At 31.4% G+C, this 15,839-nt stretch overlaps 1 protein-coding gene across 1 annotated transcript in view; it reads right to left on the bottom strand.

Annotated features, from left to right (window-relative positions):
• LOC142331299 (uncharacterized) overlaps positions 1–7,993 on the bottom strand; it is a 129,742-nt gene extending 121,749 nt beyond the window's left edge. Inside the window, exon 1 of the mRNA XM_075377094.1 lies at positions 7,888–7,993. The gene's annotated coding sequence lies outside the window, so the exon portion shown is untranslated. The remainder of the gene's footprint in view (positions 1–7,887) is intronic.
• Between the last annotated feature and the right edge of the window lie 7,846 nt (positions 7,994–15,839).

Here is a 15,839-nt window from a genome sequence, read left to right as displayed (position 1 = left end):
TCTTTTAAATGTTTGACCCAAGTAAGACGGCTATCAAAAATTAAACCTAAAAACTTAACGTAATTAGAGATAGTAATAGTCTCACCGTTCAAAAAAATTTGCGGAATAGAAGGGTTTCGTAGCCGAGAAAAAACTACACATTTTGTTTTTTCGGATGAAAATGTGAAACCAGTAATCCTGGACCAAGCTTCAAGGTGATATATAGTGTTCTGCAGTAGTCTCTCTGCTGTAGGTGCCGAACGGCTTGCAATGTAGATAGCAAAGTCGTCAGCAAATAGAGAGCATGAGACAGGAGCCTGAACACATTTGGTAATATCATTTATGACTACAGAAAATAAGGTGGCACTTAATACACTACCTTGGGGCACTCCATTCTCCAAGATGACACTATCTGAGAGCGAATCATCCACACGAACACGAGCCGTTCGGTGATTTAAGAATCCCCGGATAAAAGCAAGCATATTGCCCTTGATTCCCCATTTTTGGAGAGTGTTAAGAATACCACGTCGCCAGGCTGTGTCATACTTTATACGGATTTGAATACTAGATCATGGATACCGGTGATCTTTGGTGGTTGGGTTTCAATTAACCACACATCTCAGGAATAGTCGAACTGAGACTGTACAAGACTACACTTCATTTACACTCATACACATCATCCTCATTCATACTTTTAAGTAATACCTGAACGGTAATTCCCGGAGGCTAAATATTTAAAGATTTATTTATTTTCACAGCATATGCTCAAAATGGCTGGCCCGTTCAGTAATACACTTTCGAACTCTTTTTACCATGTTTGAGGCCATTTATGTAGCACGTGTATGCTGATATTGTTAATCTCCGTTATTATGTTCATCTTAAGTTCCTCCAGTGTGTGTGTGTATGTGTGTGTGTGGGGCCTGTTTTTATAGACCTTTTCTTTAAGATAACCCCACAAGAAGAAATATGGAGACGTCAAATCGGGTGAACGTGGAAGTCATAATCCTTTAGAGATGAACAAAAAACTCGCGCAAGAAATGCATGGTTTCATTAGATGTGTGACATATGGTACTGCCCTGCTGGAATTACCAAGTTCATAATTTTCAAGAAGCGCAATAAACTGTGTAATGATATTTTGGTACACAATACGTTCACTGTAGTTTCTAAGAAAATGGGATCTACTATTCGACGACGTGATACGGCACACCACACTTTCATTTTCTGAGAGTGTAAGGGGTTTTTCATGTTAACACATATGGATTTTCAGTCGACCAAATTCTAGTGTTTTGACTGTTCACGTAGCCACTAAGGTTAAAACAGGCCTCATCAGCGAAGCAAACACGGTCAAGCTCTGCAATTCCATGGTTGTCAACAAATTACCAAAACCATGTACCAGTACACTACGCGTTTTTCTTTATCCAGATCCTTCGATTCCTGAAAACTGCTAATATGATATGCGCGAAAGTGTAACCGCTTCATCGCTCTCTGAGCATTTCTATACAAAATCTCAGAGTGCGTTGATAGTTTCCTCAAGCTTTTTGAAGGCAAAGCTGCATCAAATTTTTAATCTCAGCCGATTTAGCATCAGTCAAAATGGCCAGTCTTCAGGTTCTCTTTTGTCTGCAACTGATCCGCATTCTCTAAAACGGTCGATTAATTTCGTTGTGGTCGAATTGTTAGGCAGTGTCACATCCGGATATTTCCCACAAAATTCGTCTACAATACGTGAATAACAACGACTAGAAAAATAATTTTTAAAAATGAAAACTGGTAGCTATTGGGAAAACGACATGTTTACCGAGCGATAAACAAAGCACTACTGCAAGTGTGTGATAAATTCAAATTACAATGGCGTCTAGGTTAATACCCATGATGCTATTTTTCGGCAGCCGTTAGAACAACTGTATTAATATATACAGACACTTTAATTTTGATGAGCGTAACTTTTGGATCTCTCTTCAAATAAATTATTCTTCTTAATATATTTACCGTAATTACAAGAGATATATTTCTACTCAAAGCTAGCCTCAGTTTCTGCTATTTTAGGTAGATTTCATAAGAAATCTACCTATTGTAATGGGTACCATGATTCGACTTACGGAAAATTTGGACATATCTTCGCGTTTCACATACCCTAGACCCCAAAACCACAGTCAGTTCAAAAGTTTATATATATATATTTCACTTTCTTGTGTATACGATAAATGCCGAAATTTTGCGCCAATCACGTTTAAATTATATATAAAATATAACGACCCAAAATCTCGGTCGAGTTCGTTAAGTTGGGTAAAATCGGATCATGGGGGTGGAAATGGGAAGGCTTTTTGGAAAATACAAACTATCGCTATATGTTTCATATTAATTAAAATATCGAATTTTAAAGTTCCTACTATTCTTTGGATAAGGCCTAAAACTTATGTAAGTAAAATATTTTGATATCACCAACCATTGGCCCAGGAGGTGGATGAAATGGGGTTTCGAAGATAAAAAAATCATACCTCCCTTAATACGCACAGTATCGAACCAACCGGTCATTAGACCGGTCGGTTAGTTGGTCGAAATTTTCCGGAAGTCGAATGATTGCATTAAGTAGATTCCATTACAGTAAGTAACTTTCTAATGAAATCTACCTAAAATAAGGTAATTTATATCTGCACGATGTAAGGTGTAAATATTAACGGGAAATCCCTACAATGTACAACTTAAATCTCCATTTAAAAAACTGGTTTTTCCTATTTAGATCAATAGGTCTCACCATTTTATTTTGCATTATAAATTCATTATTTTGTAATTCTAATGGTTTATTTTATAATTAAAGCAATGGTGAAACATTTTTTTTAAAATGAAAACTTGAGGTTAAAATAAATTTTATGTACTTAATATGTTATTTACAGATCTACAAGTATTAATTTATTTATATAACTGGCAGACCCGGCAATGCTTCGCTATTGCTAGATTTGAGTATATGTATAGATTAAATGAACACAATTGAATGTTTAATAAAACATTAACAAAAGAAATATTACACAACTTCAAAAAATTAACCTTTCCTTTTTACCTTTTCCCTCTCCCCATTTTACACTTTACCCCGTTTCTCTTTTCTTCCCCCATTATCTCTCCATTGTTTCTCTTCTTACTCTTTCCCCTTTTTCCTCTTCCATTCTCTTTTTTCCGTTTCCTTTTTCTCATATTCCCCTTTTTTATTTTTCCACTTTCCCCTTCTTCCCTTTTACATTTTTCAATTGTTCCTTATTTCCCTTTTCCGATTTTTCCCTTTCTCCCTTTTTCCTCGCGCGTAAATCAGTTCAGTAGTTTTTTAGTCTATAGCGGACACACATATCGGAAACACTGAAATGGAATCGTAAAATATTTAGTATAGCGTGTGTTGCTTTTACGTCCAACAGATAGAGCTGTTTTTTTTTAAAAAACATGTTTTTACCTGTCACAGGTGTAATATCTTAGGTATATAAATAGTAGGTATTTAAAAACACAGGCGTATTAGAATGCAACGTTGTGTCAAAATTTCAAAGCAATCTGTGAAGAACTTTCGGAGATTTAAGATTTTAACAAACGAACATTTACATTTTTATTTATATAAATTTATGTAGTATGGTATAACCAGAACGGTTGTAGGCGACTCGAAACGGAATAAAATCACTTACAAAAGTAGTATACTCATTCCTAAGAATAAAAAGCATCCAATACCAGGCTTACTAAAGATAATGGGGAACGATTTTTTTTCCTATCCACTACTTTACACAGCCAAATATACTGATGCATACTCAATAAGCTACAAGTAACGGTACCTTCATTCTGTACATCACAGAAACTGATTGTATAATGGAAATCATTAATCACAGAGAAAGCAACTCTGAACATGCCATTTGTATTAAAAGTGGATTGAATATATTTTACAGTTATAAAAAATACTTTGACAGATTAGGGTAAAGTAACAAATTAACGTATCTTTTGCTATAAAAAACAATGCATTATATTCCAACATATCTCCATTAAGTAGGAGAGATTGGCTTTTCATCCGAAGGTGTCGGGTTCGAATCCCGGTCAGACATGACATTTTCACACGTTAAAAAATTGCCATTTTATCTCATCCTCTGAAGCAATACTTAATGGTGGTCCCAGAGGGTAAAAATAAGTCCAAGTAACAGAGCTACAACTCACAAAGATAATAATTTTTATATTAATATTACATGCAGAGCGGTTAAAACAACTAGTACTACCGTTATAGTACATTGACTTTATTACTTTTTTTAATTATTTATTTTTAATACTTACTGTTCATGAAAACTCACAGGTAAAGAAAATAAAAAAAGGTATTTTGCAATGTTTTTCCGGAGTGCTTATTATTTATTATACAGTTAATTTAACGAAGTTCGGTATTCGAAGCTGGCTAACTGCCCAGTTTATTTGTTAAACTAGCCATGAACAAATAATAATTACCAATGATGACTTGAATCGATATAACTAAATTATATAGCTGAAATGTACACAGCCTTAATGATATGGATATATTAATTTCCATAAGATTTTAAAAGTAATATGAAAGATGATTAATACATACAGATTATGATGATTACTGATTTACGTTATGTGTTTCTGATATCTTCTTATTGTTTATCAATAGAAAGGACATCCAGCTGTAAAATCGTCTGACAAGTATTTTTCAAGCTCAAAAAAAAAAAACTAGAAAAAGATTTTAAGAAGTAAAAAGAGAAAAACAAAAATTTACTTAAGCGTAAAATTCGTTTCACCTTAAACGTTGGAATTTTATTTAATACAAAAAAATATTAAGGTTGACTTCAATAGTTTTTAACTGGTAAAAATATGTTAGTGATATTTTTTGAGTTCGACCCTAGTTAATTAAAATTATTTTTTTTTAGATTAATCTTTTCACAGATATTAAAGTTTCCCCCCCCCCCAAAAAAAAATATGTACGAGTAAGAAAATTAAAAAAAAATTCTGTTAAATCAATGATATCATTAACTTAAAAATTTGAAAAATGTTCATTTATTTTTTTTTTAAATCTTTTAATTGTTGATTTTAATCAACAATAAAAAAATCCGAAAAAAGACCCCAATACCAAACATTAGATTTGAGTGGATCAAAAGTATTCAGTACTTTTGAGGTTTTTTTTATTAACTCGGATCATTGATTTTCAAAATTTTTCGCCTACCGCCCTACATTGAGAATCAAAACTTTTCTAGCGCTTCCTAATTTTTTAGAACTTACCATCTGTTAAAAACAATAATTGCAATTGCTGTTTTTAAGTTGCGTTCTTAAAAAAAAAAATAATTCTAATTATTGTTTTTAAACGTGACATATTCTTTTTCAGTAAAACTTAATTTTAAACGAGAGCAATTAAAACGCATATTTAATCAAATTAAGAAGTATTTTTATTAAAATTGCTTTCAAAAAAATTATAATTGTATCTATATAGTTATGTAAAAATAATAGTGATAGCATATTCAGTATAACAATACAATAATTAAAACATCAGACTGAGAGATCTGCAGCATTAAAGTCAAAAGTGGCCTTTTCTCTTTAAAGTGGATTATTTCGGTTCAGAAAACTCGTAGACATCCAAAAAAAAAAAAAAAATAAAAATAAAGCTAAAGTAAAAAAATAAATAAGTAAGTAATTAAAGTAAGCTAAATTAAAGCTAATTTAAGCTTTTAAACGATTTTACTGGAGTTTACTGAAAAAATTTCGTTTCCCTCTTGGGCTCGATCAAACACGAAGAAATACTTTCAAATTTTAAAAAATTTTCTTCGCACTGATATTTACTTCCTTGTACGAAGTAAAGAAAGTAATTGTGGTCACGAAAAATTAGGGTTTTCAGATTTCAACGGAAACATCCATTTTGACCATTCCTGAATCCATTTTGACTAGTTTCGGCGGGACGTCTGTACACTCGTACGTATTTTCGTATGTATCTCGCATAACTTAAAATCGATTAGCCGTAGGGTGTTGAAATTTTGGATTTAGAATTGTTGTAACATGCAGTTGTGCACCTCCGTTTTTGATTGAAATCGACTGAACCAAAAGTGTCAAAAAAAGGCAAATTCCAAATATTTTTGAATTTTGGGCTTATAAAATTGGGCCCCAAAATTAAAAAATATTTGGATTTTTGCCTTTTTCTTAACTGTAGTAATAAGTCCCGCATTGAGGGCTTTTCAACGATATATCATAAGTGATAGTTATTTTCATTGGTTCCAGAGTTATATCCAAATAAAATTTTAATTAATAAAATATTTGGATCTTAGGGGAAGGGATATTGGTTTGAATCAGACTTCATCTCTTTTTTTTATTTATTTTTGTTTTAATTTAAATACATTGATTTATTAATCAATAAACGTCTCATTGTAAAAAAAAGTTTTAAGATGAATAATAATTCAATAACAAAAAAGAAAAATCAAAAAATATCGGAAGTTTTTTATGAAATAAAATTTTATGTATTTCTCATTTTAAAAAATTGTGTAAATGTAATTTAGTAGGCGTAGAAGGAAGTCATGTGTTGTCCACATCAGTTTTCTTTTAAAAATCTACAAGGATGTTAGGTAGAAAAAACAAAAATACGAAATGTTGTTGATTGAGAAATTAATTAGCTAAAGTAATTTTACTTACACACGCTTTATATTTTTTATTAGAAAAAGTTAGTGAGAGCCAATTCACAAATATCATCATTTATAAAAACAAATAAAGCCTAAATAGCAATAAAGATACGAAATTGGAATAAAAATGTGGAAGACCAGAAAGGAGATGGATGTGTTGAAGTAACGATATTAAAACTTGTTATAAGATATTTTATATATAATACTACAATATGGAGAAATGCAGTTTCGAACGCTGCTATACAACAACCGCATAAATAATAATTGGTTACTATAAAACATAGAATTCAATTAATTATATACCAATATTATTAATTTTTTTTTTTTTTTTAAATAAAAAGTATCCTTTTTATAGATAAATAAGCGATTTTATTAAGAATCATAAAAAAAATGGGTAAAATAAAACAAAAGATCTTGAAGGAAGTTATTTTTTGACTTGATGCTGAAACCAGTTTCAAAAGGGGGAAAAATAATCCAGTATTAAAAAATAAAGCTCTGTTAAAGTAGGTTTTCAAATGATTGGAGTTCAGATAATCGAGAGGTGTCTTTTGAATTATACATATTTAAGAAATACAATTTTTAAAATTACCCTTACTATACTACAAATTATTAATGACGCGCGAAAAGCCCTTCCCCGAAAATTTAAGATATCTAAATTGTTAAAAATTATATTAATTTGGTTCCCTATTCAATCTCTCCGTTTTTTCTTTTCTAAACGAATCTTAAATGAAAAAATGAATAAGATCTACCAAATTTCTTAAAAATTTTAAGGACTTAATTATTTACTTTAATATTATTTATTTTTTGTTAAAATGAATTCAAAAAGAAAATATTCCAAAAATTCTAATTTTTATCAAAAAGGGAAAATGCAGAACTCCAAGTAAATATTTTTATAACTAAGATTTTATCCAGAAATATCGAAATAAGATTATCCTGTAAATTTCATTTGAATCGGGTCAGCCGTTCTTAATTTATATGTGGGCAGGTAGCAAACATAAATTGCTGTTAATGTAATATTTATTTAATTTTATATTAACCGCAGAAATAAAATAAATAAATAAAAACGAATAACACGGTAAAATATCATTATTATTTAAAATATAAAAAAAGGCCGGGTTGAGGTAGGTTAGTTCGATCAAGAAACGTAAAAATATCGTATGTAATGTGAATGAAATCGATTACACAAGAGAAGCACAGTTAATCTGAAAAAGGAGTGGTATTCCGGTAAGGTAAGGAGGCTGACATTGGCATTGACTTACATATAATTGAATGGACTTACACAGTAAAATGACGAAAGCGCAAAAGCAGGCAGAAAGAAGTGAGCCGAACGGACGGACCGATGCTGTTGAATTCACCAGCTGCTGCTTCCAAGAAGCCGATATGTGCCGGACTGGACGCAAAGGAACCTTGTATCATGCGATACCTTGTCATCAACAATGAAATACCCCCACCAATATTGAGGTCCTAACAACACTTGTATATTTTCTTTTAAGAGCACACTAAACATTAAATTTTTTGTTCCGTATTTATTTATTTTTATAATATTTTAGTTGTAGAAGAATCTACACAATAAGTTTAACCGCGAAAAAAATATAAACGTCAATTTAAATTAATAACAATCGCTTAATTAACAATATTTAAAATTAAAAATAAATAAATAAAACGAAATAATTAAAGATAAATAATAAATCAATAATTTCCAATTATTTTAATCTGCAATATTAAGCCGATCAATCAGTTTATTTTGTTATATTACCTTGATATTCCTATTTACAGTAATTTTTAAAAATAGTTCCATGTTTATATTCAACTTAAATTATCGTTAAAAAACATAATTAGCTTTTTATTCTACTTGTCAAAATCGTTCTAATCTTTCTAATATATAAAGCAATAAAATTGAATTAATAAAGTAGAAATTGATGTAAAATATAAGTAAAAAACGAAACTGTCGACTATAATTAATTGATTGTCGAAGGTTTAACAGTACAATAATCTTAACAGTGTTAGCAATACCAGAAGCGCTCTCGGACACTGATCATTAGCGCGAGTGATGACCATCATTTCTATCATAAATTTTTTATTTTTATTTTTTTGTTGAAAATGAGGTATTAAAAGAGAAAGTGTAAAAAATAAATTTGTGAAAAATCAATTTAATATTTAAATATCGACTAAGAAAAGTAAATAAAATGGTATTGAGAAGGGTAAGGTGTTGTAAATTAATAATAAAAGGTCTCAAAAACAAAAGTTTGGTAAAAAATGGAATAAAAAATGAAATATAAAGGAAATATCTAATGCGGAGCTGCTGAGACAGAACGGAAATGATGGATGACATCAGGAGTTGTAGCATTAGTAGTAGAAGGAACGCGTCATTCTGAATTAACAATGGATTAATGATTGTAATTTTCTTGTTCTTTTTTCAAAGGTTTAAACCATTTAAAAACAGGATGTAAATAATTTTTTTAAATTATTTAGTTCTACGAATTTTAATCACATACTGACCTCGCAGGGGAAGTCACCCTCCATGTGGCAGTTTCGGTCGCCACGCACCTCTTCCGTACCTAGCCGTTATGGACTTTACTGGAGATCATCTTTAAAACCCAGGCAAAAGGCATCTCTCAGCCTTGTTCTTGCCTCAGTCAGGATGCCACCGATGCGAATACCACATGTGATATTCCCATCGGTGTACTACTAGGAAATGAACTCGTTAAAACAAAAAATATCTATGTTGAGTCTTTAAGAAGACTGAGTGACATGAAGGAACTGAAATTAAAAACGCAACTACCTTCCCGGTAGGTTAGAAGTTGAGTTCAACACGCAATCATAACATAACACAGAACAAAAAAATAAAATGAACTTAAAAATAAAATTAAGTAAACAAAACACAAAAACATCAAATCTCAAAACACCAGAACAACAAAACCACGACACAGGAAGACCAGGCGGAACCCTAAATTCCCTCGGTAATCCCTTCTCTTGCCAGGTACCCAATGAAATTTTCAACGATTACTCATTCGCTTCAGTTTTTCCAATTCTCACGAAGATCCAATGTCGAGCCGACAAATAGTCTCCGGGCGCAAAAGTTTGTATTTCGCGCATTCGTAAATTACATGGTATGCGTCATCTAGCTGTCCACAATCTGGACATACACCTGAATCCACCAGGCCAAATCGCTAGAGTCTGTCTCGGAAGGTGCCATGACCAGAAAGAAATTGCGTCACATACTTGTTAGGGTGGATTCAAGGGGCGTCCTGTAAAATAATAACGTCAGAGAAAAGATCATGAGTATAACGCCCACCCGCTGCATCACCCCTCTGGCCTGCCATAAATCATTGCCATGCCATTCTATCTCGCGAATTTTTTTCTGAAGTCAATTCACCTGACTTGTTAGCAACATAACGCTGCTGATTTTCTGACGCAGTTAAATCTATCGGTTTCACACCTGCAATCAACAAGATTGCCTCCCGTGAAATAGTACGGTAACCTCCTTTAACCATTAATAATATAAGGCTTTGAGCTCTAAATAAGATGTCCCGATAGCTTTTAAACTTTAGCTTTTCCGTCCGAACAGGCGCCGCATATAGCATACCTTGCACATGCCCTTATACAAGATATTCATAGTCTTAAAAATAAGAGCCCAATTTCAGGATTGACTACTCGTCGAATGCTAAAGAAGGCACGACAGGCCTTCTCCGCCACGTAATTAAGGTGCTTCTTGAACTGCAATTTCTCGTCAAAACACCCCGAGGTACTTTTGAACTTGAACATATTTAATACGCAGACCTCACATCGAAACACGAACTTGATGCCTCACTGCCAAACGGCTTTTAAGAAGCATCATCGTGGTCTTCTCTGAGTTAAATATTATGTTGATGACCCCACAACTCTAGTACTCTGCATGCCTGGTTGGCTCGGAACTCAACCTTCTTGCGCGAGCTTCCTTCGACCAGCAGGAGCTCATCGTCAGCATAACCCACGATGAGACACCCGTCGGCAAACTTCACCATCCACTGCAACGAACCCAACACACTGCCCTGAGGACAACAGCGTCTTGCCTACCTCAAATCCGCCCTCGCGGAGCAGCACATCCCGAAGCCCGGAGTATCTTTGCATCAATCGCAGTTCATTTTTAGTGCATTGTCTCTTTTGTAATTGATAAACGGCAGAAGGCCATCACAGGTTATTAAACGCACCGGAGATATCCAGGAAAATTCCCAGGACATACTCCTCCTTGCTAGCTCTTACCACCCCCATCAGGCGCAGTATGGCGTCATCGGTACCCTTTCCGGGACGAAACACGTACTGATTTTCCATCAATACAAATAAATCATTATGAACATAAACACAATTTGATTTTGATAATTTTTTATCACGAAATTAGGATAACTTCCCCAAATTAAAATTTTGTGAATTGTAATCGAGAAGTCTTTTTTATAGGCAAACAGATCGAGAATTTATAGTTAATACATATCAATCCCAATATACAAGCTACTCTTATAATCTGTTACGCTTCAGTAAGACATTTTTAATAATTATTTTATGACCGACAAGTGTAATTTTTTTTTTTTTGAAGGCGATAAATTCTTTCGCGTTAACATCACCCGGATTAAAAGGTCTCTTAAAAAATTAAGATAAACTAAGTGTAATATAATAATAAAAAAATAATAAATAAATAAAAATATATAAAATTCAACGTAAAATAAAATTTTACAAACTTCGAGAGGAGTGTAAAGGGCTCCTTCTCGGATAACAGATTAAAACAACAATAACACAAGAACATAAAAATTAAAGAAAAAACAGACACATTAAAAACTTTTCCAAAACAAAAACTATACGCCACAATATCACATTTAATATATAAGACCAACACTATGCAAAAACAGAAACATCCGGTCTAAAACTTCATTATCATTGTCCAAAAATTAAAAAATGTAATACACAAACATTATAACCAAAGAAAAAAAAATAATAGGTCAAAAGTTTAGGTACTCACGTTTCACATTTCTTATCGTCTTCTTGTTCTTTACGTTCGTAAGTGTCGTAATGATTAAACGCTAGCTTTTCTGTAAGGTAGGGTGATAAGACTCAACTAAACGGGTTATATTTTTAACACAAACGGCACCTCGATCCTTAGCCGGCCTCCATGGCGCGAATGTGTTAGCGTCTCAGCCTTTCACCCGGTGGTCCCGGGTTCGAATCCCAGTCAAGCATGGATTTTCATAAAACAAGCAATCCCTAAGTGTGGTCCCGGAGACTAAAAAAAAGGGGATACTGTCCTCGGTTACTATTCTCTTGTTGGATTCTAATTAATGATGCATTCTGTGGATGTAACACTGGTGCATTTATTACGAGAACAAACTGTACAACTGCCTACGGGCCGGAATAAATAAGAAGTTGTGCTATAAATCAAAACTTCGCGAATCAGGATCTTTTCCACTATAGGACTTCACGGTTTAAACTTTTGCTATAGAAGTCAGGTTTAAAATAACTCGACTATAAGCTTAAATTACTAAATTTATTACGCTGTTTTTAAGTACCGTTAATAATTATTGTACTTAGTCTACTTTTACTATGTAGCTATAACTTGCATAGTAGCTATAGTAGTTAATATATATATATATATATATATATATATATATGTTTTATATAATTTGTATATTTAAGATTAATTAGTCGAGGTTAGCGAACGTAGGTTATATTTGGTTAGGTTATATTGAATCCTTGTACTGACTAATCGTACGTATATCAAAATAACCAAAAGGAAAAAGTTTAAGTCGTGCAATCCTATTTTTTTGGAGAAGGTCTACGAATCAGTTTGGGTAAAAAAAAATTTATGTGGAGAACACGTGACTTCCATGTACACCTACTAAATTACATATACGCATTTTTTTTTAAAATGAATATTACGTAAAATTTTATTTCATTAATAACTTCTGATATTTTTTCATTTTTTTTATTGTTATTATTGAACTATTATTTACTGTAAAGATTTTTTTTTCAGTAGAGGTTCATAATTATTAATAAATCAAAATATTTAAATTAAAAAAAAGTTTATAAAAAGGAGATAAAAACTGTATTCGATCGATGTGCTTTTCCCTTGTAATATCCAAATATTTCATTAAATAAAAATTCTATTTGGTGATAACTCTGAGACCAATGAAAATAAGTACCACTTGTGAAATATCACTGAAAAGCTTTCAATGAGGGCTTATTACTGTGGTTAAGAAAACGGCCAAAATCCTATTGTTTTTTTAATTTTGGGCTTTTTTGGACCCTTTTAGTTCAGTCGATTGCAATGAAATGGAGAGGTGCAGACCTCACAATCTGATATCAAAACCCTTTATTTTCCATATTTATTTGTATAAATACAATTGTAATCTTTTTTAAAGAAATTTTAATAAAAATAATTTAAAATATGATTAAATAAGTGTTTTAACTGCTCTCATTTAAAATTTAAGTTTCAAATAAGAAATAGCATATGCCACGTTTAAAAAACATAATTGCGATTGTTGTGTTTAAAAGCGCATCTTAAAAACAACAATTGCAATTATTATTTTTAACAGATGGTAAGTTTAAAAATTTTGTGGGCGCTAGGAAAGTTTTGATTCTAAATGTGGGCGGTGGGCGAAAAAGTTTGAGAATCAACGATCTAGACCAAAAAACATATGTATGCATGTACGCCGCATATGTATGCCGCCATAAACATATGTATGTCGCACTGTTTTCGGCCTTATATTCCAGGATTGACTCGACCGATTTTCTCAAATTTCAATATAATTTTTTTTTTCAAAATTCGTTACGGGGGAAGGGGGATACGGCGAAAAAAACAATTTCGATTTTCTTCAGAGGAATTTTAGAAAAAAAACTTGCAATGAAGTTTTTGTTCGTTTGCTCTATTTCCCTTCGGTTTAAATAGTTTTCAAAACTTTTTTTAAAGTTATACTTCATATATACAGCTAACAAAAAATATCTATAATCTTTTAAATTGTAAACTTCGGACCTAAAACGCAAAAAAAAAAATTGTAATAAAAAAGCTATGGAAGGAATTGTTTGATATGACCTGGGTAGCCGGATAAATCATGTCATACTTTGTCAGCTTTTTGAAATTCTTAAGTAGAAACACAGATAAAATGTAATATAATTTAGGGCCCGAAAGATGCACGTTCTTCCGCATCCGAAGAGAAAAAGTTGAAATTTAATTTTTTTAACTATATATTGTTTGATAATCATAGAATTTTACAACTGTTTTTTATTAGTTAAATAAATTAGTAAATAAAAAAGATACAAAGTAAATAATGATTTTTATAATTTTTAATTGTAGGAGAATTAAATTTTAAGCTCTATTCAGATTTCAAGAAAAAAATAACTGATGTGGACAGCATCTGACTTCCTTGTAAGCCTATTAAATTACATATACTTAATTTGCGTTGCACTTTATTTAAAATTATTTCATTTGAAAGTTTCTCCAATTCATAGTAAAGTGTACAGTTACACAATTCCTGAAATAGTTTTTATTAACGACAAATATTTCTATAATTATTAATTCAATTATTCAATGATAAATATAGTGGAAGAAAACGTTAAGACCAAGGAAAGAATAAAAAGATTAAAAGAGGATGATGAATATAAAGAGAGAGAAAATTTGAAAATTTAGAGAAGGTGTACACAAATAAATTAAGATTAGAGGAATTATTTCAAACCAAAGAGCGATTAAATGATTGGCAACAAAAAACATCTAAACGAAATGATGATCAACTCGGACTTAGGGAAAATATTGTCCGACAATATCAGAGGAGTAATGAAGTAAAAGATCGAGCGAGTATGCCTCAGTGTATATGTACTTGGGAGGGTCTATTTTTCAGTCACTCTGTAGTTAACCTTAATGTAGATAAAATTAAACAGAAATTCCAGAATAATTAAATAAAATTAAACTAGAAAACCCAAAAATAATACGATTCTAAATTATAAATTTCAATTAGTATTAAATAATCAGATGTTTCACCAAATCTATTACATAAACATACATGTAATAATGCCTATTAAATTACATATACATATTTTTAAAAGTACATAAAATTTTATTTCAGTAAATACTGATTTTTTTCAGATTTATTTTATTATCACGGGTTAGTAATTATTAGTATATTTAATAAATTAATTTATTATTAATAATCAATATATTTAAAAATTTAATTTGACTATAACTCTGGAACCAATGAAAATAGGTACCACTTAGGATATATCGAAATATAACCTAAAAAAATCTCTCAATGAGGGCTTATTACTGCTGGTAAGAAAAAGCCCAAAATTCAAATTTTGTTTGGATTTTGGGCTTTTTTGAACACTTTTGGTTCAGTCAATTGCAATCAAAAATGGAGGTGTGCAACTAGATGTTACAACAGTCCTAAATCTAAAATTTCAACATCCTATGCTAATCGTTTTTGAGTTATGCGAGATACATACTTACGTACAGACGTCACGCCGAAACTAGTCAAAATGTATATTTCCGTTGAAATCTGAAAACCTAAATTTTTCGCGATCAGAATACTTTTTTTACTTCGTACAAGGAAGAAAAAATGACATTAAAAAAAGCAATATCCATCAAACTATTTTCGCGTAATTCAGTACAGTACTTCGAGATCTACGAGAAAGGGAATTTTCTCGTAATTTACAAACACTTTTTAAAAAATCTTCCGATTAAATTTTCTAAAACTGAATTAAAAGATTTTATTCTGCTTTTCTGATCAATTGTTACTGACAATTCTGTTAATAGTAACCCTCTCTTAGTTTTATTTAAATTTAAAAAATTAAGCTTTAAAACGAAATTGAATTAATAAAGTAAAACTTAAAGTAAAAAATAAAAATTGTCGATCGTAATTAACTGCAGACGATTTATTAAATTCCAGAAGTAATCTTACTTCTTGTAATAGAAATATCGTTAGGAGACTTCCTGGATCGACAAACACTACTGACTGGATTGTTAAGGAGTTGCGTAGTATTAATTATCTCAAGAGACAAATATTAGGCTTAAAGATAAAATACAAAAATACGTGAGTTCACCGTGGAAAGATACTAGAAATGACTGGTAATAACTCGGCTACGTAGGAACGGAGGTAGCTTCTGATATTAACTATAAAAACAGTAGCCGCTAATTGAAACAAAAAATTATTACTCATTCATATTTGGTTCTAATGATATCAATATTTTTCACTTTCAATAAATTAAATAAAAATT

The sequence above is a fragment of the Lycorma delicatula genome, chromosome 10 (assembly GCF_047948215.1).
Source record: "Lycorma delicatula isolate Av1 chromosome 10, ASM4794821v1, whole genome shotgun sequence".
NCBI classification, from domain to species: domain Eukaryota; kingdom Metazoa; phylum Arthropoda; class Insecta; order Hemiptera; family Fulgoridae; genus Lycorma; species Lycorma delicatula.
This window is presented reverse-complemented; position numbering and strand designations above follow the sequence as displayed.